General features: G+C 38.8%; 1 protein-coding gene across 7 annotated transcripts in view; it reads left to right on the forward strand.

Moving 5' to 3' along the window:
* The window catches only part of CPED1 (cadherin like and PC-esterase domain containing 1), a 328,209-nt gene that overhangs the window by 217,813 nt on the left and 83,721 nt on the right, over positions 1-26,675 (forward strand). The window lies entirely within an intron of this gene.

The raw sequence follows: 26,675 nt of genomic DNA on the forward strand, positions 1-26,675 counted from the left end.
CATGTCCTGGCTATTATAAACAGTGCTGCAATGAACATTGGGGTACACGTGTCTCTTTCAATTCTGGTTTCCTTGGTGTGTATGCCCAGCAGTGGGATTGCTGGGTCATATGGCAGTTCTATTTCCAGTTTTTTAAGGAATCTCCACACTGTTCTCCATAGTGGCTGGACTAGTTTGCATTCCCACCAACAGTGTAAGAGGGTTCCCTTTTCTCCACATCCTCTCCAGCATTTATTGCTTATTACACTTTTGGATCTCAGCCATTCTGACTGGCATGAAATGGTACCTCATTGTGGTTTTGATTTGCATTTCTCTGATAATGAGTGATGTTGAGCATCTTTTCATGAGGACAACATAGGCAAAACACTCTCCCACATAAATCAAAGCAGGATCCTCTATGACCCACCTCCCAGAATATTGGAAATAAAAGCAAAAATAAACAAATGGGACCTAGTTAAAATTAAAAGCTTCTGCACAACAAAGGAAACTATAAGCAAGGTGAAAAGACAGCCTTCAGAATGGGAGAAAATAATAGCAAATGAAGCAACTGACAAAGAATTAATCTCAAAAATATACAAGCAACCCCTGTAGCTCAATTCCAGAAAAATAAACGACCCAATCAAAAAATGGGCCAAAGAACTAAATAGACATTTCTCCAAAGAAGACATACAGATGGCTAACAAATACATGTTGTATTTTGATGTGTTTGTTTTCATGGGAATGACCAGTGAGACTTAGCTGCAATGGGGTCAGTTGTTTTACTATTTCCCATTCAGTGGTGGCTCTATGGTAAAGCATCTGCCTGCCAGTGCAAGAGACTCGAGTTTTATCCCTGGGTCAGGAAGATCCTCTGGAGAAAGAAATGGCAACCCACTCCAGTATTCTTGCCTGGGAAATCCCGTGGACAGAGGAGCCAGGTAGGCTACAGTCTATGGGGTCACAAAAAAGTTGGACGTGACTTAGTGACTGAACAGCAATATGGCTTCTTAGAGAGATACAGGTTCCTCTCTTGGCTGTGAAACTTACTGGCTTTTTAAGGAGGGAATAATGGAATCTCACCTCCCTAACTGCAAGGATTAAATGGGACAATTGTGTCATATGATCCATAGAAGGTGCTGAGTTGATATTAGTTCTCTTCCCTTGGCACCACCTCCTCCTCTCTTTATCCTTTCAACCCCTATTCAAGCCAGTTCCATGAAACTTCTCTGCCATTGCCCATTTTTAATATTTTCTTGGAAAATATTAGAAAATACTAATTTTATGTGAAAACTCTCAATTCATGAAAAAATTCTCCACCAAAGGCTTTAAAACTCTGAAATCCAACCAACAAATCTCACATATTTGGCCGTATGTTTACCTTAAATGATTCTTTCTTTGGAAATGCTTTGATTGAGGTATATGGTGAGATAATGTCTTTGAAAATATTGTCTGTGGTTTTAGATTCTTTTTAATTAAAAAGAATTTATTGAGGTATAGTTGATTTACAATGTTGTTAGTTTCAAGTATATGGCAAAGTGATTCAGTTCTATATACATATATGTATATATATATTTATTATTTTAAGATTCTCTTCCCGTATACATTATTACAGAAATACTGAGTATAGTTCCCTGCGCTATACAGTAGTATTTTGTTGGTTGTCTATTTTACATATAATGGCAACCCACTCCAGTATTCTTGCCTGGAGAATCCCAGGGACGGGGGAGCCTGGTGGGCTGCCGTCTATGGGGTGGCACAGAGTCGGACACAACTGCAGCTGCTAAGTCACTTCAGTCGTGTCCGACTCTGTGCGACCCCATAGACGGCAGCCCACCAGGCTCCCCCATCCCTGGGATTCTCCAGGAAAGAACACTGGGGTGGGTTGCCATTTTCTTCTCCAATGCATGAAAGTGAAAAGTGAAAGTGAAGTCGCTCTGTCGTGTCTGACCCTCAGCAACCCCATGGACTGCAGCCTTCCAGGCTCCTCCGTCCATGGGATTTTCCAGGCAAGAGTACTGGAGTGGGGTGCCATTGCCTTCTCCCATATAGTAGTGAGTATATGTTAAACCCAAACTCCTAATTTATTCCTCCTCCTTTTCTCCTTTGGTAACTATAAGTTTTGTTTTCTATGTGAGTATTTCATTTTGTAAATAAGTTCATTTTATCACTTTTTTTATATTCCCCATATAAGCCATATAATATGATATTTGTCTTTCTCTGTCTGGCTTACTTCACTTAGTATAATAATCTCTAGGCCCATTTATATTGGTGCAAATGGCATTATTACGTTCTTTTTTATGGCTGAGTAATTTTCCACTGGGGGCTTCCCTTTAGTGGCTCTGCGGTAAAGAATCTGCCTGATAATGAAGAAGACGTGGGTTCGATCCCAGGGTTGGGAAGATACCCTGGAGAAGGAAATGGCAACCCACTACAGTATTTTTGCCTGGGAAATCCCATGGACAGAGGAGCCTGGTGGGCTACAGTCCATTGGGTCTCAAAGAGTTGAACATGACTTAGTAACTAAACAACAACAACAACAGTATTTCATTATGTACATATACCACATCATCCTTATCCATTCAGCTATCAGTGAATATTTAGGTCGTTTCCATGTCTTGGCTATTATAAATGGTGCTGCAGTGAACACTGAGGTGCATGCATCTTTTTGAAATATGGTTTTCTCTGTATATATGCCCAGGAGTGAAATTCCTGAATCATATGGTAACTCTATTTTTGGCTTTTTAAGGAAACTTCATACTGTTTTCCATAGTATACCAATTTACATTCCCCTCAGCTGTTGGCTGGGTTCCTTTTCCTCCACATCCTCTCCAGCACTTATTATTTGTAGACTTTCTGATGATGGCCATTCTAACCCAATGTGAAGTGGTACCTCACTGTGGTTTTGATTTGCATTTCTCTAACATTTAGTAATGGTGAACATCTGTATGTCTTCTTTGGAAAAATGTCTATTTAGATTTTCTGCCCATTTTTTATTGTGTTTTTTTGTTTGTTTTTTGATATTGAGCTGCATGGGCTTGGAGATTAATCCCTTGCCATTTGCATCATTTGCAAATATTTTCTCCTATTCTGTAGGTTGACTTTTCATTTTGTTTATGGTTTCCTTTGATGTGCAAAAGCTTTTAAGTTGAATTGGACCTCATTTGTTTATCTTTGTTTTTATTTACATAATTCTTGGAGAGAGATCTGAAAAGATTCCTGTGCTTTATGTCATAGAGTGCTCTGCCTCTGGTTTTCCTCTAGTAGTTATAGTATCCAGTCTTACATTTAGATCTTCAATCCATTTTGAGTTTATTTTTGTATATGATATTAGCAAATGTTGTAATTTTACATGTAACTGTCTAGTTTTCTCAGCACCACTTATTGAAGAGACTCTTTTCTCTTTTCCATTGTAGTCAATGGACTCTTTTCCACTGTATATTATTGCCTCCTTTGTCATAGATTAATTGACCATAGGTATGCAGGTTTATTTCTGGGTTTTTTATCCTATTCCATTGATCTGTATTTCTATAAATGTGACAGTACCATACTGTTTTGATTACTATAGTTTTGTTGTTGTTCAGTCACTAAGTCATGTCTAACTGTTTGCAACTCCAAGAACTGCAGCATGCCAGGCTCTCCTGTCCTTCATTATCTCCCTGAATTTGCTTTGTAATATAGTCTAAAGTCAGGGGGCCTGACTCCTGCAGCTCCTTCCAATGAATAGCCTCTAGGAAGCGATGCACTGCAGCTGAGTGATTGTCCTATATGGAGGATGTTTGCCTATAGTTTTTTAAGTTCTGCTACTATAATGTAATGAAACAATATTTTGTAATATTAACCTATGCCTCTTCCTTCTTTGTCTGGCTATCTCTACCTGCCTTCACCGCAGGAAGTAGCTTTTACCCTAGGTAGTAAGGCTGTTATAGTATGAACAAAAGATAAAGTCAATTCAATAAGCTGAATTCTGCCCCACAGAAAAGGTTTCTAGGAACCAGTCCCACACAACCACCCCTAAGACAGGATGGTTCTCTGAATTGTGGAAGAAAAGTAAGAAGCAGCAGGGAAGAAAGAGAGCTGGTACTGGGAAGTGTCCTGAGGAGGAGCCTTTGTACCAACTTCTTTCTGTCACTGTAGGCATGTAACTAGAAATTAATTTTTTTCAGGGAAAGAAAGCTTTACTTCCACATACCTGTGTTTGTGATCTGTGAAACCTGCAGTTACTACATTAATACATGTGTGTATTTTCAGCTACTGTACTCATACATGTGTACTTTTTTTGGTTACAGCAAAGGGCACTAACCTAAGGCTCTAATGGCAGGGCAGAGAGGGAGTGGGGGTTGCCTGATCTGAAATACCCACTTGAAGCACGTATGAGGAAGAGTCTTAAACATGAAAAGAAGTTGAGCAGCCAGATAAGCTGGTTGTTATGATACTGCAGTGTGCACAACATTGGTAATGGACAGGAACGTACCCATCAGGGAGTGAAGCCGCTGAAGCAGTGAACTGTGAGGGAAGGATCTGAGCTTAGATGACAGAAGACAAATGGTGGCTCCAAGAGATACCCAGGAAAGCAAGACAAGCAGTGGAGAGGATGAGGATGTTCAATGGACCAGCTGAGTTGAAGGCACAAGTGAGCAAAGCGGCAGAGGTATCAGGCAAACTCAAGAGAAATTTGAAGGGGAGGGTTGACCGGGGTTGGAGATATGGGTGTTGTTAGTATGAAAATGTGAAGCCAAATGAGATTATCTAAGAAAGACAGGGGAGAAAAGATATCCAAGGGGAGAATTCTGGAATAGCCTTATATGTAGAGGGTAGGGGAAAGTTAGGGGCCAGCACACATAACAGAAAAACAAGGTCAGAGATGTGGGAGGGGAAACTACATGTACCATGCCTTGAAAAATCAAGAGAGAAACATATTCTAAAAGGAGTGATCAGTGGACTCAGACTCTGAAGAGGAGTGAGAGGATGAGCTGACCTCTTGGCCCAGCCAGTTAGGAGGTTAGAGATCTCAGAAGGTCCTATTTCTCTGGAATGATGAGGGCAGGCACTAGGTTGCTAGGAGTAAGAAAGGAGTGAGTAAGAGAAATTAACAGCACTAGAGGCACATACTCTGTAAGAAGTTTGGCAGTGAATGAAGTAGAGATTGATAGTCGGAGTGAGGTCAAACGGAGCATGTCAGAAAGCATCCAACTAAACATGGCCCTTTGCGTTTTAATGTATAGGGGCAATAAATTTAAAGGATTGGGAGGATTATTATCTGAAGATGATTTTATGCCCTACATCTTGCTGACGTACTATCACAATAGTGTACAGAATGGAATGTTTCTGGTACCTTCTTCCAAACAGCACCGAAAGATGATTTTTTCATGACCCTGTATCTTTCAGCTTTTATTTATGGAACTCACTTTACTTGCTTCATATCCTCATTTGATTTTTCTATTGTCTAATGTGAATTTGTGTGTCAGATGCTTAAGATTTGAAATGAATAACAGCTCAATGGCAATGACTTTTAAGCTCAACATAGCAGTTTATTGTTAGCTTCATAATCACTCTGTATAAAAGTTATTGTTTGGTGCTGGTCCAAAGTAGAGAGGGAGAAGTACATTTTAATTAATAGAATAAGAAGCCAAATTAGTTATATTCCTTCGGTGTCTAAAGTTTCATTAATAAACATTTACTGTTTTCAATTATTCACAGTGTTTGTGAAGGAAGAAAAAGGAGCTAAAAGCGATTGTGTTCGGTAATACACATTGCAATCAACAACTTCACACTTACAGCACAGAGCTTATTTGCAGTTGTTTTTTTCTATTTATTGTCTGACTTTGACAAAGTTCACATCACTTTACTCTCCTCTCAATGAAGGAGGTTTCTTGGATTTCCAAAATCCTGGCATAATATCAGTTGCAACCCGGCATATATAAATTTATTTATTTTAATTGGAGAGTAAATACTTTACTGGAGAAGGCAATGACACCCCACTCCAGTCCTCTTGCCTGGAAAATCCCATGGACGGAGGAGCCTGGTAGGCTGCAGTCCATGGGGTCACTAAGAGTCAGACACGACTGAGCGACTTCACTTTCACTTTTCAATTTCATGCATTGGAGAAGGAAATGGCAACCCGCTCCAGTGTTCTTGCCTGGAGAATCCCAGGGATGGGGGAGCCTGGTGGGCTGCCGTCTATGGGGTCGCATACAGTCGGATACAACTGAAGCGACTTAGCAGCCGCAGCAGCAGCAAGTACTTTACAATATCGTGGTGGTTTTTACCATACATCAACATGAATCAGCCACAGGTGTACATGTCCCCACATCCTGAATGCCCCTCCCTCCCTCCCCACCCCATCCCTCTGGGTTGTCCCAGAGCACAAGCTATGGGTGCCCTACTTCATGCATTGAACTTGCACTGGTCATCTATTTTACATATGGTAATATACAGGTGTCAGTACTATTCTCTCAAATCATCCCACCCTCACCTTCTCCCACAGAGTCCAAAAGTCTGTACTTCACATCTGTATCTCTTTTCCTGTCTTGTATATACAGTCATTGTTACTATAAATGCATTAATATACTGTATTGGTGTTTCTTTTTCTGACTTACTTCACTCTGTATAATAGGCTCCAGTTTCATCCACCTCATTAGAACTGACTCAACTGTGTTCTTTTTTATAGCTGAATAATATTCCATTGTGTTCCTGACACATTACTGACAGGAAGCATTCCATTGCACTTGGGCAAACTGTGGGAGATTTGTGTGATGATTCCTAAACCAAACTCATTATGTTTTCACACGAGTAGATGGTCATACTGCAGGGAGACAGCTATTTTCAGCTGATGGTCTATTTTACTTTTTTTAAAATCAATGTATAAATGTTTCCTCAGACTTTTAAAAATATATTTATCTCAGAAAAGAAAACACTGGAAATAGGCTTTTAATGTGGCAGCAGATTTGATTTTCTTTGGAGAATTCTGAAGCTCTTAGTTTGGTTTTCTCCACTACTATGCACAGTTACAAATACATCCTCTTTTCCTTTTCAATCAGAATCCATCTGTTTTGTCCATTTTCTTTTAAATAACACTAGATTCTATATGTTCATCAATGTAAGTGGTAGTTTAAACTCACCATTTCTCTGATTCTAATTTTTTGCCAAACACATAACAGAAGTTAGACCTTAGAAAAGTCAAAAATTACAAAGTAAACAGTCCTGGTGAGGAGAGAACTTAATAGTTATATTAATACTTTGAAACCGGCAGGATAGTAACATCCTAAAAATAGTAATTAATTTTATACAACCACATAGAGTTCATACAGAAATCTAGAATTATTTGGTACGTTTTCTAGTTATTCTTGTTCCCTAAGTGTTTTCAATCCTGCAGTCACTCCCCCAGTGAATTACACCTTAGTACATACTTTTTTGTACTACTTAAATCTGCTATTATTAGCCCCATTTGTTTCTGCACCACTTGGATTTGTCTTCAGTACAGGCTGGGGACAAAATGAAGAGAAAAAAGTAAAAGAGTTAAATCTGCCTTTTATGGTAGGAACAGAATACTATCATGGTCAGTCAGTCATTTTTAAAATGAATACCTCATCTGAATACTTGGTAATTTTTAAAACTAATGTGCTGATGAGCAGGGATGTGTCTGAGCATTTATCTCCAAACTAACTTGACTCGTTTTCCAAAATAACTTTTAAAATTACTATTTGTTATCATTTTCAAGAAATACTCAACAGCAAGAGTTCTGTTGCAGTCAGGCATATTGCATAAGATAGTGTGTGATGATTCTTATGTCTTCATTGATTCATTATGAAATAATTCACTATGCCTTCACGTGAGTGATTATCATACTGCTGGAGAGACAAGTGTTTTCAGCTAATATCTATTTCACTTTTTTAAAAATTGGGATATAGTTGCCTTACAATGTTGTGTTAGTTTCTGCTGTAGTACAAAGTAAATCAGCTATATGTATACATATATGCCCTCCCTCGTGAGCCTCCCTCCAACCCCTCTACACCCATCTCACCTGTTAGGTCACCAGAGCACTGAGCTGAGCTCCTTGTGTTATAGAACAACTTCCCACTAGCTATCTGTTTTACACACGGTAAGTGTATATATATCAATGCTACTCTCTCAATTCATCACACCCTCCCTTTCCCCCTCTGTGTCCACAGTCTGTTCTCTCAGTCTGCATCTCTATTCCTGACCTGCAAATAGATTTGTTTCACATTTTTTAAAAAGGTGTATGTTTTCCCTATCTTGCTTAACACAGAGGCATATTCTTCAGGTATCCATTAAGATTTAGAAGTATTTTACTATCATATAAGAGCTAGAGGCTATTCCGTGTAGGGGTAGCAATATGAAAAATGAAAAAATAAACTGGGTCATGAAGTTCTCAACTGCTCAAATCTTTTCATATTTGCATATTGATCGGTAAAGAACCACTAGCCCCAGATATCCTAGTAATGGCTGAATTATATTGGAATCTACGTATTTCTTTGAATGGAATTCAAGGTAATTGTTTGAAATAATTCCTCATGAAATATTTCTTTGATTCATACATAAATATATTACTGATTTTTAATGGTAATCATACATTTTTTTAAAGTTATATTCTATATCAGAAATATAATATTAGAAGGGCTTTCCAGTTTCATCTCTTAAGAGATACTAGTCAGTTCTTAACCAAAATGTCAGCTTAGCTAATGCTAAAAGTTTGCAAGTATTGTTACTTTCATGAAGAGATTTGTAATATTTTAATCTACCCTGTAAAGCTGTGAGAAATGTGAGAAAGGTGTATTATTTGGTCCATTTTACAGATGAGAAAAATGAAGCACAGAATGGTTGAGTTGCTTTCCAGAGGTCACAAGCCTCGTTTATGGCAGGTCTGGGGTATAATCATCAGACAACTCTAAATAAAAGAATATTAGATGCATTATTATTTATGTTTTCAGTCTCATAACTTTTAATGTGATTCTGAATTAGATATTTCTGGACAAAGCTGATATATGGAAATTCAAAAGCCATATCTATTCCAAAATAAACAGAAAACTATTTAGGGGGCTGTTAATGTCTATCTGCCTCAGCTGTGTCACACATGTCTACTTCCCTCACAAGAAAATTCTGCACTGGACTCATCCAGCATATTAAAATATTTTTGTTCTTTTAACAATAAGAAACAATAAAAACCACAGTAAAAGCTACAGTAAAATTAAAACTGTCAGCCCATACCAAATACTTAAATAAGGGCTTTTTAACGTTTTAATGATGTTACATTTCCTGAAATAAAAATTCATATAAAATTCATAAAAATAATACCAGGAAACTTAGGTAGACCATGTTGAGGTATTTATTATTACGTTAAAACCAGATCAGCCCTTATCAAAATGAAAGAAATCCACTTAATGGAGAGAGTAACTGGTCACAGTTCAGGAAGCCATTTTCCTTCTTTCCTTCGCTGCTTCCTCTATTCCTCTCTCTCTCCCTCCCTCCCTCCCTTCCTTCCCCTTTCATCCGTCCCTTCCTGACTGCCTTCCTTTCCTCCTTGGCTTCCTCCTCTCTTCCCTCCCTCCCATCCTCCTTCCTTTTCTTCTTTCATTATTTGCTTTGGGGTTATTGAGCGTCCTTGAGGGCTCTGCTGGTGGCTCAGGGGTAAAGAATCTGCCTGCAATGCAGGAGATGCAGGTTTGATCCCTGAATCCACCTGCAATGCGGGAGACCTGGGTTTGATCCCTGGGTTGGGAAAATCCCCTGGAAAAGGGAAAGGCTACCCACTCCAGTATTCTGGCCTGGAGAATTCCATGGACTGTATAGTCCATGGAGTTGCAAAGAGTCAGACACGACTGAGAGACTTTCACTTCACTTCATTGGGAATATCCCCTGGAGGAGGGCATGACAACCCATTCTGGTATTCTTGCCTGGAGAGTCCCATGGACAGAGGAGCCTCGTGGGCTACATATAGTCCATGGAGTCACGAAGAGTTGGATGTGACTGAGCATGCACACACATTGAGCATCATTATGTTTCTAAGGCAGAGACTTCTCTTCTCATTCAAAGGATGCTCACTGTAACTGAAAACAGCAGGCCACAGAGAAAGAAACATCACTAGGAAAAGCATAAATTCTAGAGCCAGACAGACTGGCCTGGGTTTAAATTCCAGTGTCCCATTTAGTTTAGGATTATTTAGAGTAAATTACTTCACCCCACCTCTAAGATGGGGATAAATAATACATACTTGGCTGTGCCACTAGGAGCATTATTTAATTAAACAATGATTTAATTATGAAGCCTGAGGACCACTATGCCTGGTATATGAAAGACATTTGAAGTGTATTAGTTCCCTCTTTTTACCTCACTCCCTCTTCTTACCTTCCTCCCCTTTACATCTTAAACGTCTTCATGTATTTATTTATTTTTTTGGCAGTGCTGAATGGCATGTGAAATCTTAGCTCCTTGACCAAGGATGGAACCCACACCCTTTACACTGGAAGTGTAACCACTGATCCCCCAGAGAAGTCCCTCCCCTTTCTAATTAGCATTTTTTCTTCAAAGAGTTACTCTTACTTATAATAATATCCTAAGTTCCAACCTTTGTCCTTTTGACGAAATAAGCTCATTTAGCTTTTCTACAAAGCCTTACAAAAATGTAAAAAATCTGCCCAAAGAATTGCAATTATTAATATTTATAGATAATTCGTAGTAATCATGTCCCATAGAACCCACAAGCTTCCCCCAAGTGCCAAGCACTTATCTAGATTTTGAGGGCCTAGAAACCATCTGGCTTTGACAACCCAATAAGTTCTTTCCCTCAAGGTTTTCAGCAGCTTCTCTTCCACTCAGCTTAGAATTTCTTCTTTTTGTAGCTGTCAGCAGGAAATGAAGTGGCATATGGCAGTAACAATTTTGAAATTTAACTGATATTTGCTTCCAAGATTTTCCAACTTTTGAAAGCTAGAGTCAGTGACAGTTATCAGCCAAGAAGAATTTACTGGATATTAATCTGGACGTAGATTTGAGAACATAAAGGGCTGTTATCCTCAAGAAGCTTCCCAAGGGGAGATGGGAGGGCAGTGCGGAGTCTCAGGAATTCCAGATATCGGCAGCATAGTTCAGAAGGGAGTCTTCTGTGCATCATATACAGAGTGGGTTTCATCTTCATGTTTCCCCACAGGCCTCTGTCCCTAGTAGACAAAGTAACCAACAGCAGAGACGTGAATGAATAGCTGTAGCAAACCACTCCTGTAAATGTTTAACTAGATGAAATATCTCACCTACTAGTGGGGATTAGATATGAACGTGCTCAGTCACTCAGTCATGTCTGACTCTTTGAGGCCCCATGGATGGTAGCCCACCAGTCTCTTCTGTCCATGGAATTTTCCAGGCAAGAATCCTAGAGTGGGTTTCTATTTCCTACTCCAGGGGATCTTCCTGATCCAGGAATCGAACCTGTGTCTCTAGCTTCTCCTCCATTGACAGGTGAATTCTTTATAGTGCCACCTAGGAAGCCTTTAGATGTGAATATATATATATATGTTAGTCACTCAGTCATGTCCAACTCTTTGTAACCTCATAGACTATAGCCCACCAGGCTCCTCTGTGCATGGAATTTTCCAGTCAAGAATACTGGAGTAGGTAGCCATTTCCTTCTCTAGGGGATCTTCCAGCTCCAGAGGTTGAACCAGTTATCCTGCATCGCAGGCAGATTCTTTACCATCTGAGCCACCAGGGAAGCTCATAGATGTGACTAGAAGAACATTATTGGTATTCTTTTTTTGCCAGGTGGATTTCAGTTTTACTTTCAAAGCTAGTTTATAATATATATATTAAGAATAAGGCGCATAACAAGTTTAAGTCTTAATAACTGAATAAGTACTTCCCAGGTGGCTCTGTGGTAAAAAACCTACCAGTAATGCAGGAAACACAGGAGTCATCAATTCGATCCCTGGGTCAGGATTATCCCCTGGAGGAGAAAATGGCAATCCACTCCAGTATTCTTGCTTGGGAAATCCCATGGACAGAGGAACCTGGTGGGCCACAATCCATGGGGCTGCAAAGAGTCAGACATGACTGTCCGGCAGCAGGGGAAGCAATCATTCTCAGCACTTTCTCTGAAAACTTTTTCTTTTGTGTGACTCTTCACCCAAGGGGAAGGAAGTGGAACCACAGTTGTATTTTTTAGTCAATGCTGAAGCATTTTGATTTAGCCACTTTTCCTATCATTTAAACAATAAATTGATGACGAAAAAGATGGAGAGAGTACCTTAAGTCTGCAGAAAAACTGAGGGAAAACAAACACTTTTTGTGAACAGTAGAAATGGAAACACTATTGAGAGTCTGGTCCAGTTTCAGATAAATGTAAAATAAATAACGTGATTATTTTAATTTAATCCTGAAGCTGTTTTTCATTATTTCTGGGTTTTACTACACCCATCTAAAGCAAATACAATGCATAACCTTTCTTGTTAAACTTTTAAGGGATGCATATTTCCTCTTAATATGTTTTGCATCGTGTGTCATACAGAAAACCAGTGGGTGGGTTTTCCATTTCTTCCAACTTTAGCAATAGTAAAGACAGTTGTTAACTCTTTTCTGAGTCATACTTTGAATACACTTAACAACTGCCTGAATCAGAAACCTTGCAAAGAAATGAGAGTAAGAACTGGAGGTGGATGAACAGAAATTCATTGTAAAATGGATACAGTAGAAACATAGTCCGTTTCCACCGATAGTGAATTAATAAGGAATTAGGGGATTAATAAGTTTTTGATAAAAAATGAACAACTTCTTCTCTCTGAAAACAGTTAACTTCTTTAGCAATGTGACCCTTGCAGAGCCCGGGGAAGGGAAACGATATTCAGTTAAGTATGAGGTCGAAAGCATAAAAATAATTATTGTTGTGTCTGAAACTATTTAATTATTATGGTTAAGTATGGAGTGAAGGCAACATAGGGATTCCTTTCTGAGGAGCTTAACCTCACTCTGTTCGCAGTAAATGCTGTGCAGCCGTCTGCCATGAAACAATTTCAGAATTGGATGCTGTTTGTCATGAATGGTAGTATAAGATGTGCAAGCCCAGGTGTGGCTCAGTGCAACCCTGGCACCACCCCTAAGACCCAAAGTAAAACAGAAGTTCTCTAGCAACAGCATCCTTTCTATGTTTCTATACGTTCTTCATGAAAAACAGTGCATTGTCTCTGGGTATTTGTAAGAATAATCTTATTTATTTATTTATATTTATTTTGGGCTGTATCAGGTCTTTGTTGCTGTGCCTGCTTTTCTTTAGTTCCGGGGAGCAGGGGCAGTTCTCAAGTTGTGGTGCGTGGGCTTCTCATTGTGGTGACTTTAGATGTGGAGCAAGTCTCTAGGGTGTGCGGCCTTCAGTAGTTGCAACACATGGGCTCAGTAGTTCCGTGGCGCACAGGCTTAGTCTCTCCATGGAATGTGGTATTTTCCCAAATCAGGTATTGAACCCACGTCTCCTGCATTGGCAGGTGGATTCTTTATCACTGAGCCACCAGGGAAGCCCTGCCTGGAATTAGGAATATAATTTTAAGCTGTGGAATCAATATCTAAGTTATAGTGGAGGTTGTGGTAGAAACTAGAGAAAGAAAGGTCAAGTTCAACATGGCTACCTTCTGCACTTCATTCTCCATCTCTATGAAGCACCGTAATTTGTAAGTGCAAAGCTCAGCAAGCAACTGCCTTTGGTGATTATGGGCAAACCGTGTTTACTGGGGGTTCTTGTGATGAATTGCTATTGCTGACCTGTGTCCAATTATCACAGTTTCCTAATGGATTTTTAGATGCACAGCTTGCTGTTGCTAACTGAGATTCTCTGCTCAAGCAATTCATAAGCCCTATTCTAACAAGACTGGAGGAAACAATGTGCTGGGAAAATTGCAGTGGGCAGGTAGTAACTGCAGTGGGCATGAAGTCACCTGACACAGAACATTGTGAATGCTTTTCAAACAGCTAATTAGCCATGTATGATAATGTATTAAGAGTGTCAAGAACTATACCCAATGAACTGGATACAACACCAATTATTATGAAATGCATGTTTTTAGTAGCTATACTGGTTGCCCTTCCATAACATAATTAAGAAAACAGACCCAGGAGAAGAAAGGCAGTTAGTTTCATGTTTTTATTTGCCTTCCTACCCAAGGTGTTATTGCATATCCAAGACCTTTTTATTTACAATTTTGAGCAGACAGAGCAGCACATATGCAAATGATATCCAAATTTTTGTTGTGATCTTTATTTTTTCTCTATCTTTGATAAAATATGCTTTGAATTTTACGTCACAACTTGCAAATTACCTTGAAATTCCAAGCATGAGAATTTGTAGTAAGTTTCTTTTTCCACAAATTTAAAAGTTCATGAAATAATGTTTGAATATTGTGGGGGAGACACTAGCACTTATCTTCTATATGGTTATTATAAGGAGAGTCATTATGGCTCTATTTGGAATTCCTGATATTTTATGCCTCCACAGAAATGCTATCCCCAGGCCAGTATGCATTTTTTATTTTCTGGTGCCTGAAAAACTGAACACCAGCATAATGCATAACTCTTAGAAGATTCGCTGTACGTAGGATATTGTGCATATACTCAGCAAAATTACAAAAATAAAACACCAATTGTTAGAGATATCTAACAGTTTGTCAATGAAATCTTTTGTGTGACTTTACGAAATGAAAGAATTATATATTCTTTAAATTGTAGAAACAATTTTATCTTAAAATTATCTTAAATCTTAATAAGTCTAATGGCACTGGTTTAATCAAGCTGGTTAATAACTGAATTTCTTACCCAGTGATTCAGTTTGATCAAATTTGTCTTGTCTTTTCTGGAAGAGAAAAATTCCCTACCCACCTTCTCAAACCATCACCAAGAGGTAAAAAAAAAAAAAAAAAACAAGGGAATGTGTTTACACATATATCTCAGTGAGCCAGGACACTGTGCTTAGATGGATTCTGCAGTTGGGTACATCTGACTCTGATGCTTCCACCTTCCCTGCAGCCTAAACTGTAGATCCATCTGCGGGCTGCTCCCTGTCATACCTGGCAAGTTCTGAAACATACTCATTTATTCTTTTCATTGTGGATACAATTTTCTAGGCACTAAAATACAGTGGTCAACAAGATGTATCTTGTTGGGGACATAATTTTTGTCCTGCTCTTATGGAATGTAAAATATACTTGAGGATCTAGACATTAAACATCCAAGTAAAGGATACAGTCATTGTGAATTATGCAAAGAATTATGCAAAGAATGTGAATTATGCTGTAAGAGAAATGATGGACAGTGACAAGGAGCCCTGTACACAGGGTTGTCAGAGAATCTTTCACTGTGAAGGGGATATTTCAAATAAGAGGAAACCAGTCTTAAGAAAGCTTAGGATAAGAAAATTCCAGGCATAGGAAAGTGCTTGTTTAAAGGTCTGTGGCAAGAAAGACCTTAGCATTTTTGAAGGAAAAAAAAAAAAGGTCAGTTTAGTGAGAAAGTGATTGGACTAGGGAGAGGGTGGTACCTGGAGAGAATGGAGTGGATGAAGAGGTACCTAGGACCAGATCATCAGATCTTTGTAGACCCTGACAGGGAGCTTAGATTTTATGTTCATTGCACCTAAAGGCACCCCAGACTCATTGTGACTAAAACTAAACTTGTGATCTTCTTGTCTGGTTTCAACCAGATCAGCCAAGAAGAGGAAAGACTCCAGATCTTTCAGAGTTAATTTAATTGAAGGAATTGCGTACACAGGTGATAGAAGAACTGAGAAGCAAAACAGAGGGTGAGGCAACCTAGGAATCACAAAGTCTCTGTCGCCCTGGAGGGACAAGGAGAGGAGCTGACTTTTCAGACTCTGGTCTCTTCCATATTACAATGTGGATATGAAGTCTGAAACATAGGTTTTAAAATTTTTATTTATTTGTTTTAATTTTACAGATTGAACAACCAAACACTATGTGCTTCTTAATATGATCCAATAAGGAAGAACACAGTACCACTCAATTAGATGCAACGTTTAGATCTTATTAGACTCATAATTCAAACAAAGCAATGATTAAAATACATGTATAAACAATAAGAGTAACATGTAAGCAATGAACACTGGATATTTTCTGAGACTAAGAAATTTTAATTTTAAAAAATTTGAGAGTGATATTTTAGTTATATTAAAAAGTACTTATCTTTTAGATGTACATATTGAAGAATTTGGAGCTTTGCTGGTGGTGCTAGTGGTAAAGAACCCACCTCCCAACGCAGGAGATGTAACAGATGTGGGTTCAGTCCCTGGCATCCCATTCCAGTATTCTTGCCTGGACAGAGGAGTCTAGAGGGCTATGGTCTATAGGGTTACAAAGAGTTGAACATGACTGAAGCGACTTAGCATGTATGCACATTGAAGAATTTACAGATGAGATGACATGATGTCTGGAAATGACTTTAAAAAAATCAAGTGAGAGTATGTGAGGGAATAGGAGTTTAGATAAAATAATATTGACCATATGTTGCTAATTGTTGAAGACCAGTATTCAGTATACCAATTAATCTATTTTTGTTTTGTCTGAATGTTCTACAAATAAAACATTAGATCTAAATAACTTTGTGGGAATGGATGGCACTTCTTAGAGGGAGTTTGTGAGGAAAAAAGAGATGCAAAAATGAGGCTTGAAGACCATAACTTTTAGGGGTGGGGAAGGGGAGGAACCAGAAAAGAAGACTGAAAAGCAGCAGGGAGAGGCAAAGATGAAGAAAGAAAATTTGGAGTGTGTAGCATCACAAAGCCAAGAAAGAAGAGGAGTAGTGGTTAAAATATGTGTAATGTGACTGACAATTAGACTAAGGTGAGCACAGAAAAGTCCGTCTCATCTCAAGTGTGACTTGGGACTCTGTTATCTCAGTGGAAAGGGGGTAGAAGGATGATAAGATTGGGATTTGATCTTGGGGCACGGAGACATGGCTCCTTGTCTATGTGACCTGCCCAATTTACTAGAAAACTGGGATGCAGACAAGAACCTGGGTGACTCTGGCTCCCAGTTAACATCATCCCTTGTATCAGGAACCTCTCAAAGAAAAATGGCTACATCTATGGTGAGATTCTGGCATTCCTGAGTCCTGAACATACATTGTCACATAACGGTCTTCAGTGCTACCCTCACTTTAAACATCTCCATCATCCAGAGGAGCTTTTCTCGTTATGGAGGATAGGTTTGAAATCTGTGTGAAGAAGACCCGTAAAATCAAAGAAAGATTGTTAGCATAAATAATTTAGCCATGATGCCTTGCAATTTATGAAAAATAGTTTATTCATGGGTAATTAAGTCCCCCTAATTTTTTGAAAAGGATAAAGATGGTTCTAGCCAAACCTTTGTTCACTTTCTTAAGTTCTTTTTTAATATATAAGTTGCCATCTGAACTAGATATCCATTTAGGATAGAGATGTAAAGATTTATTTATTCCTTCCACAGGTAAATCAACAAGTATTCACTGAGTGTCTAGTAGGTATCAGGCACTATTACAGACACCAGGCAGTAACAGTGGAAAAGAACCAGGCAATAAACGAAAACAGACAAAATTCTTGCTTTCATACAATTTACATTGGGTTGAAGAGATATTTAAAATTTAAATACACTCACACACACACACACACACACATACACATAGAGAATGCAGATTTGTCTGATAGTGATAAGTGCTATGAAGACGGATATGTTCCATGTACTCAGTCGTGTCCAACTCTTTGTGACCCCGTGGAGCCCATCAGGCTCCTTTGTCCATGGGATTTTCCAAGCAACAATAATGGAGTGGGTTGCCATTTCCTTCTCCAGGGGATATTCCCACCCAGAGAGTGAACCCGAGTCTCATGTCTCCTGCATTGACAGGCGGGTTCCAGTGCCACCTGGGAAGTTCCATGAAGACAGATCAAGCATAGTAAAAGGACAAAACATGAGAACGGTGCTTTTTCAGTAGCTGGCCAGGGAAGTGCCTGTGATGAGATGGCATTTGACCAGAGACTTGAACCTTGCTCTGAGAACCTTGCTCTCTGGGAAGAGCTGCCCAAACAGCAAGTGCAAAGACCTAGACGTGTTTATATGCTTGATTTGCAGAACAGTGAGTAGAGGAGGGAGTGTGACTCCAGCCAAGAGCGTGAGGAGGAGAGCGGAGAGGTAGAACAAAGTGGGTACAGGAAGGTTGGGGAGTGGAGACAGATCGTGAAAAACCTTGCCAACCACATTAAAAGCTAGATTTTATTATTGGGGAAGAAGAAGGGGTTGTGTGGTTTTGAGAACAGGCATGGCATGATCTGACTTAGTTTCTTAAAAGATTTGTGTATTTGTATGCATTCATCCATTGTTTCCAGTAGTCATGTATGAATGTGAGAGTTGGCCTATAATGAAAGCTGAGCGCCAAAGAATTGATGCTTTTGAACTGTGATGTTGGAGAAGATTCTTGAGAGTCCCTTGGACAGCAAGGAGATCCAACCAGTCCATCCTAAAGGAAATCAATCCTGAATATTAATTGGAAGGACTGATGCTGAAGTTGGAACTTCAGTACTTTGGCCACCTGATGCACAGAACTGACTGATTTGAAAAGACACTGGTAATGGGAAAGATTGAAGGTGGGAGGAGAAGGGGACGACAGAGGATGAGATGGTTGGATGGCATCACCGACTCAATGGACATGAGTTTGAGTAAACTCTGGGAGTTGGTGATGGACAGGGAGGCCTGGTGTGCTGCAGTCCGTGGGGTCGCAAAGAGTCGGACATGACTGAGCGACTGAACTGACTGACTGACCCATTGTTTATCTGATACTGTAAAGTTTAAGGATATTTCTTAGAAATGGTCAAGTGAAGTATAAACATCTCTTTATTCTTTAGAACTCCACAAGGTCATTTAAAGTCCTTGTTAGTGTTAGTCACTCAGTTGTGTCTGATTCTTTGTGACCCTATGGACTGTAGCCTGCCAGGCTCCTCTGTCCATGGAATTCTCCAGGTAAGAATACTGGAGTGGGTAGCCATTCCCTTTACTAGGAGATCTTCCTAACTCAGGAACTGAACCCGGGTCTCCTGCATTGTTGGCAGATTCTTTATGGTCTGAGTCACCAGGGAAGCCCTTAAAGTCCTAGAAAAGCTCATGAAGTAATTTGTGACAAATGAAATATTTGGTGTGTATGCATGTTATTATTAACATGGCACAGTTGCCTTCCTAGATATCAATTCAATTTGGCTATATTGGTTGAAAGTAACTTCTAGCCCATTTTCTCCCTTTTCTTCCTAATTTGTGGAAGAAGACCCTGAGGCCAAAAGCAGTTAATCTCTGTCTAGGATCACATAGCTAAATATTTTTTATAGGACAAAGGCCAAGATTTTCTCACTTCCAGCCCTGTGTTTTTCAGACACTAACCTGCTCTAATCCCATGTATTGTTGACTAATTTCAATTCTAATTTTAGAAAAATTAGAGAGACAAAGTTTTTCTAGACTCAGGAAAACAAGAATATAAATCAATAACCAGGTGATAGTTAATAAAATACTTTTTATCCGTCCGCTTTTATTTCCTGTTATCAGAGAAATGTATATCCTTTTCTAACCATCAAAAGCTCTCTTAAATAATACAGTTTCTCAAACTGAAAAATGAAATCAGCTCTGAATTATTCTACGTTTAACAAACGTCTAAAATTGAAACTGAATGTGATGACAGAACTTTATTAAATCTTGGTGAAATCATGTGAAGTTAAACTTTAAACTAGTTTACCGAAGTCACACACGTACAAATCAGATTTTCTCCATCCCTAAATCATCACTGAGTTTTAAATTCTGTCTAGCTAGTCTTGGCTGTTACAATGTTGGTTCCTTTAGCCTGTAAATGTCAAGGTCATTTGGAGGCTAGGACTGTGGGGTATTAGGGAAAGAGAAATTAAAAGAATGATGAAAAGATCCCCAAATCTCAGAGGATAGGGGTGGTGGTGGTGGAAACCAAATGATGCATGCTTTTTGCCACATTTTGAAATGTAAACTCAAATTCAAAGTCTTCTAAAAACACTGAGCAGAGTGTATAGAGATTAACAGACAGTTTGCAGATTTCAAGAGGAATTTGTGCCCTACTGGGCAAAGGACACTGTAAGTCTATATCTTGTAGTCTACAATGTAAAGCATCGATTTCAGCGTATTAAGGAAGACTTCTTGGAGGAGGTGACATCTGAGATGGTTTTGAAGGACTGGTAGAAGGGATTGCTGTGGAGGAGGGCATAGTCTCAGCCATACCGAGAGGGAAGACATCAGAAGTCAGATGGAAAGCAGTTGTGCATATCTGAGAAATACATGTAATTCAGTGTTGCTGGGGCACAAAACCCAACCGAAAACTCACTTGGTTCCCTTGGTGACGTGGGAGCATTGAAACTCATTTGCTTTGTAGACAAAAAAAAAAGTTATTAAAAGTTGTCAAAGAAAGGCTAATTAATTGTCTACATCCAAACAATGTAGAAAACGGGTGCCTTTTCATGGAGAATTTCAGATGATCTGGGTGAACCTTCATTTTTGTCTGCCTCCAAGGTCACTGTGAGTTAAGTTGAGATCAAGCTGTAAAGTCAGGTGGCAAAAATCCTTGCAGTTCTCAAAAGAAGATAGAAATACATTAATCAATATATTTAGGAAGATTCGTTTATGATGTTCTAAAGATAACTTTATTTGTTATGTATTTTGGCTGCCCTGGGCCTTCGCTGCTGTGCAGGCATTCTCTAGTGTGGAGAGCAGGGACTACTCTCTCATGATACACAGGCTTCTCATTGTGGTGCCTTTTCTTGTTGCAGAGTATGGGCTCTAGGGCATGGGGGCTTCAGAAGTTGTGGCATTTGGGCTCCATAGTTGTGGTTCCCAGGCTCTAGAACACAAATTCAGTAGTTGTGGTGCACAGGCTTAGTTGCTCTGCAGTATGTGGGATCGCTCTGGATCAGGGGTCAAACCTGTGTCTCCTGCATTGTAAAGCTGATTCTTTACCACTAAGCTACCAGGGACGTCCCTGTTGCTAAGATTTTGGTCTTTGTGCATGCCTCTGACTACACCTATGGATCAACAAGTCTTAACTTTTCTGCAACTTTAATATCTTTTGAATTTTATACTTCATTATTTCTCACCTGGACTTCTGACAAACTTTTCTCTCTACTTCTAGTCTCATGCAGTTCTAGGCATTGAAGTGATTTTTCTCAGGGGCAACTATGATTTTTATTCTACCCATAAATCTCTTGGCCCCCACACTTTCTGGATAAAATCTAGTCTCCTTATTAATGGCCCTCTTGGTTCCAGTTCCCACCTTCTGCCTCATCTTTTTGACTCCTCATTTTACTGTTATTTCCCCTGGTTTGCTATTCTTTTATACTCACTACCCTTTTGCTTCCCAGGTAGCGCTAGTGGTAAAGAACCCCCCTGCCAATGCAGGAGACATAAAAGACATGGGTTCAATCCTTGGATCAGGAATATCCCCTGGAGAAGGGCATGGCTCTTCAACCCACTCCAGTCTTCTTGCTTGGAGAATCACATGGACAGAGGAGCCTGGTGGGTTGCAGTCCATAGGGTCACACAGAGTCAGACATGACTGAAGCGACTTAGCACGCACCTCTTTGCTTAAAAAAATGACTTCCTCTCATTCTCCTGGTAAATATGTTCAGTTCACATTTATCTCTCCTAGGAATTCACTCTAAGTTTTAGACCAAGTGTAGGAGGAAACTTCAGGCTTCATCAGATTATCTTTTCTTACCTGTCACAGATCACATATTACACTGTATTATAAGGGTATATCTTACCTGTTAAGAACTTCGTAATGGCTGTGAAAGTGTTAGTCCCACAGTCAAGTCAGACTCTTTGCCACCTCATGGACTGAAGCCCGCTGCGTTCCTCTGTCCATGGACTTCTCCAGGCAAGAAAACTGGAGGGACAGCTGTTCCCTTCTCCAGGGAATCTTCCTGACCCAAGGACTGGATCAGGATATGCTGCATTGCAGGCAGATTCTTTACCGCCTGAGCCACCAGGGAAGCCCTCTTAATGGCTGGGACTCTTTTATTTATGTATCTTTCACATCCAATGAATTGTTTTGATTTAGTCAAATTTCTCAGTAAATATTTGTGAAACAGAATTAATTAATGCATTTTATCCCTCAAAGTCATCCACATAGATCTATTTTTCAAGTGTAAAAAGTACAAAGGAAAAGTTAAGGATAATTTTTTTACATAAATTTGCCTCATTTCTATCAAAACTATGAGTTGTGTAGTTTATGGATTTTTAAGGGCATATTTTAAAAAACACTTTAAAAAACTTAGTCAAATTGTTATTAGAAAAACTTATTTTTGCAAGGGAGACCTTTGAATTGAAATTTGGGGTTCTTTCTATGGTTGTTGGAGAAAGAATGTAGGAGCACAATTATGTACAATCTGTGTTCATTTTTTATACTTTCCGTCAGTTCTCCAGATCTTTTTGGGGTGGTGGAATGCCTGTGGCTTTCTGACTAGTGTGGCAAAACAGAAGAGTTCTAATTCGCTTAAATTTGAGTGGTTATTGGTCGCATGCCTCTGTGGTTCTTTTTCATTGAATTTTGAGTCCAAAATATCAGTTTCAGACCTCAATCAAAATGTATTTTTAATTGGCAAGCTCATCACAGAAATGGAGAAAGATGGTATAAAGAAAAAAGGAAACCCTGTTATCTGCCCAATTCGAAGTTATACACTTCCCTTCAGCAATTTCCCTAGGATAACAACATACTGACACTGTGGTGAGGTCCACAAAAAAATTTAGTCAAACTATTGTTTGATCTCTTGTCTAAATGGCAATAACAAAAATACTTCCTAGATAATGAGTATATGAGTAATCTATAAACTTTTACATACTTGAAAATATCTTCTACAACAATTCTATTTCTAGTCTTATGAGCCAATCTGAGAGCCAAGGCAGAGAAGAATGAAACTGAGGAGGGGAAAGTCAATTTAACCTTCAATATTATGTTTGAATTTGCATTCACTGCTACATCTATTGGCTACTTCCTAAATATCTTTGGTACTTTTTTGTGTAATCTTATTCTTTTTCACAATTTTCCCTTATCCTTTCCTACGGCAGGGAGAATACGTTGTGTATATGATGGATGACATGTGTGAGTTTATGTGCTGCTTTGTATGTTGTTCAGTTGCTAAGTTGTGTCTGACTCTTTTTGTAGTCATGGATTGTAGCATGCCAGTCTCCTCTGTCCTCCACTATCTCCCGGAGTTTGCTCAAATTCATGCTCATTGAATTGAATTGGTGATGCTATTTAACCATCTCTCCCTCTGCCACCCACTTCTCCTCTTGCCCTCAATCTTTCCTAGCATCAGGGTCTTTTCCAATGAGTCAGTTCTTTGCATCAGGTGGCCAAAGTATTGGAGCTTCAGCTTCAGCATCAGTCCTTCCAATGAATACTCAGGGTCGATTTCCTTTAAGATTGATGGCTTTGATCTCCTTGCAGTCCAAGGGACTCTCAAGAGTCTTCTCCAGCATCACAATTTGAAAGCATCAGTTCTTTGGCACTCAGCCTTCTTTGTGGTCCAACTCTCATATCTGTACATGACTCCTGGAAAAACCATAGCTTTGACTAGATGGTAAAGTGATGTCTTTGTTGGTAAAGTTATGTCTCTGCTTTTTAATATGCTCTCTAGATGTATACTCTCTGAAACCAAGTAATAGCATCCTTGAGTACAAGGGCTAACCTTACCTGATTCTTTAAGGTAAGGGCTAACCTTACCTTATTAGTACCTGTCACATATCTTAATATTGTATCAAATGTTTGATACATTGTGCATTTGAATGACTAACACTTATTAGGACTCAGGGGGAATAGAAGAAAGATGAAAACAAAATAGATTTTCAGAAAAAAATTATATTCTCTTCATGCCTGTGTCTGAATACAAAACACATGCTTTAAAATCAATGAATGTTCATCCCCAGTGACAAAGAGAGTACACTTATATCAAAACTAAAGAACAGATAGGCAAATTAGATAAGATTTTTCTGTTTTCAGTTGAGGAGAAGCAGAGTACTCCCCCCTGCCTTTTTGACAATTTGTCGCCAGACTCAACCATGTTATTTTCTGGGAACTTTATCAAGTAAAATCATTCTAAGACACTACTGGTTTCAAAACTTAGATCACATTTCCTTTTGGATCTGGGTTCTGACCTAGAGCATATAGAACTCTTAAAATGAATTAATTTTTCTTCTGTCCATCTGATCTCTTTCATTTATCATTTAATAAGTTGACACAGGAACTGAAATACACAGAGACATGGAATTTGGGGTTACCCAAAACAACCTCCTCTGACTCAGTCATATTTGTGGTTTATGTTTTACCCATCACTATGGTTAATTTCTGTTTGTTTTTACAATGCATATGAACAAATGTTCAATAAAAAAAAAATTAAAAGAGAAAGAACCAGAAGTGAAATGTGAGAGCAGTTAGTCCGGCCAACATTGTATTAAAGATACCAAGCTAAATGATGGAAAATGTGAACAATCTGGGTTACTTTAGTTAAAAAAATAAACTGTTGTTAGTACCCTAATACCTTTAAGCCTTGTTTGGTAGATGTTGAAGTTTTTCGTTCTTTAGTGTGGAAGTTTCTATTGGATCATTTCAACTAATAAAATCACATTAATTCAATTTCTTCTATAATTTCTTCATCTTTTCTTGGGTCATCTGAAAACTTCAGCTATGTTATGATGTGCTCCAGGATTCTGAAGAGTAGGTTATAAGCAAATGAAAGAGAGGAGACGTAGAGCATGGGCAAGGTAGGGGAAATGGGGGAACCTGCAATTTCCTGACCACCTTCTGTGTGTTTCGCTTCAATTTTGTTGTGGTTGTTGTTTAGTCACCAGGTCCTGTCCAGCTCTTTTGCGACCCAATGGACTGTAGCCCTCAAGGCCCCTCTGTCCATGGGATTTCCCAGCAAGAATACTAGAGTAGGTTGCCATTTCCTTCTCTGGGGGACCTTCCCAACCCAGTGATCAAACCTGCATCTCCTGCATTGGCAGGTGGAATTCTTTACCACTGAGCCATCAGGAAAGCCCCTCTGCTTCATTAGGTACCTGTACATTTAGGTATATACACACACATATATATCTACCTTTAGGTATATATATATATATATATATATATACATTTATCTACTTCGCTTTCCCAAACCCTACTACATATGTGTTATCATCTCTACTTTACATATGAGGAACTTAATGTTTTAAAAGAGCAATCACTTGCCCAGGGTTGATAGTAAAGATTTAATTCTAGTTCTGACTTATGCAAAATTTTGACTATTTCTCATTAACCTGTAAAACTGGGATATGAATAATAAATGCCTGATATAAAAATTCAGGAGTAAATCCAGTGTATTCTCTTATGTATATGTAAGAAAATAAGACAGAAATTATTATCTGTGGACTTCATATATCTATGCAGGCTTGGCTTCTATACTGTGGATGCGCAAGCACTGACTATATTTTTAAATGATAGCAGTAACAAATGTTCATGACACTACCTGAATAATACTGATTAAAATAATTATCATAAGCCAAACTACAAATGTATTTTATCAGCTTCCTAGGCCGCTGAAGCAAAGCATGTATTGTCCCCACATAGCGAAATGGTAATGGATAATCATTCCAATTACCTGCTGAACTTGGTTTGAGGTTTTTTTCCTGTTAAATCTGTCAAGCTTTTCAATTCAGTGTGCCTCATTGCTTATTAGAAAATGTAATATAATATGAAGAACAGAAGTGAATGTTAATTCATTTGTGTTTTGGGGCTTTCTAATGTCTCATAGTGGAAAAGGAGTTTTTAATTTTATAAATTCTATTAGATAAGAACTAAAGTTATCCCCATTATTAGTTTTTCTAGAAATGGTATGTTTTTCTTTCTTAGTATTTTACAATATACAAACCGTCATACTAAAGTCTCTTGTTTTTATTAATATTCATTCAAAAGTAGGAAATACAAATATAAATACGTAAGACCTCAGACCCATTTAGTAGACATGATAAGATAGCTACACAGGTAGCTACACCATTGGGCTTCCCTGGTGGCTCAGACCGTAAAGAATCTGCCTGCAATGTAGGAGATTTGGATTCTATCCCTGGGTCAGGAAGATCCCCTGGAGAAAGAAATGGCAACCCACTCTACTATTCTTGCCTGGAAAACCTTATGGACAGAGGAGCCTGGAGGGCTACATCCATGGGGTCACAAAGAGCTGGACACGGCTAAGCAACTAATACTTTCATTTTTCTTCACACCGTTAACCCTAGAAATCCTTGTATAGAATTAGCAACCTGATTATGAAGACACATAAGTTAAAAAAATACATTTTCCTTTTTTTCTTCCATCATTTAATTAATCTCATTTTTCTTGGGGATGCTCGGGAGCACCTTTCACTATGCAGGAGCCCTTATTAAAACAAAGAACTGCTCATTTCTCAAGTGATTGAAGGTATGTCAACATAGCTAATGCTGATAATTCAAGTAAAGATTTAGTGTTTAAAAAAATTTGATTATTTCAGGTCAACAGAGGAGTACATCTAACACACTTATGCTAGTCTCAGAATATGAAATACTGCTTAAATGTTGGTTCTGGAGCCAAGTGTAGGAAAGTTTGGGCAAGCCATGGAATAATAACTAAGTTTACCTCAAGAATATTTCATCTCC

Source organism: Bos indicus, chromosome 4 (assembly GCF_029378745.1).
Source record: "Bos indicus isolate NIAB-ARS_2022 breed Sahiwal x Tharparkar chromosome 4, NIAB-ARS_B.indTharparkar_mat_pri_1.0, whole genome shotgun sequence".
Taxonomy (NCBI): Eukaryota; Metazoa; Chordata; class Mammalia; order Artiodactyla; family Bovidae; genus Bos; species Bos indicus.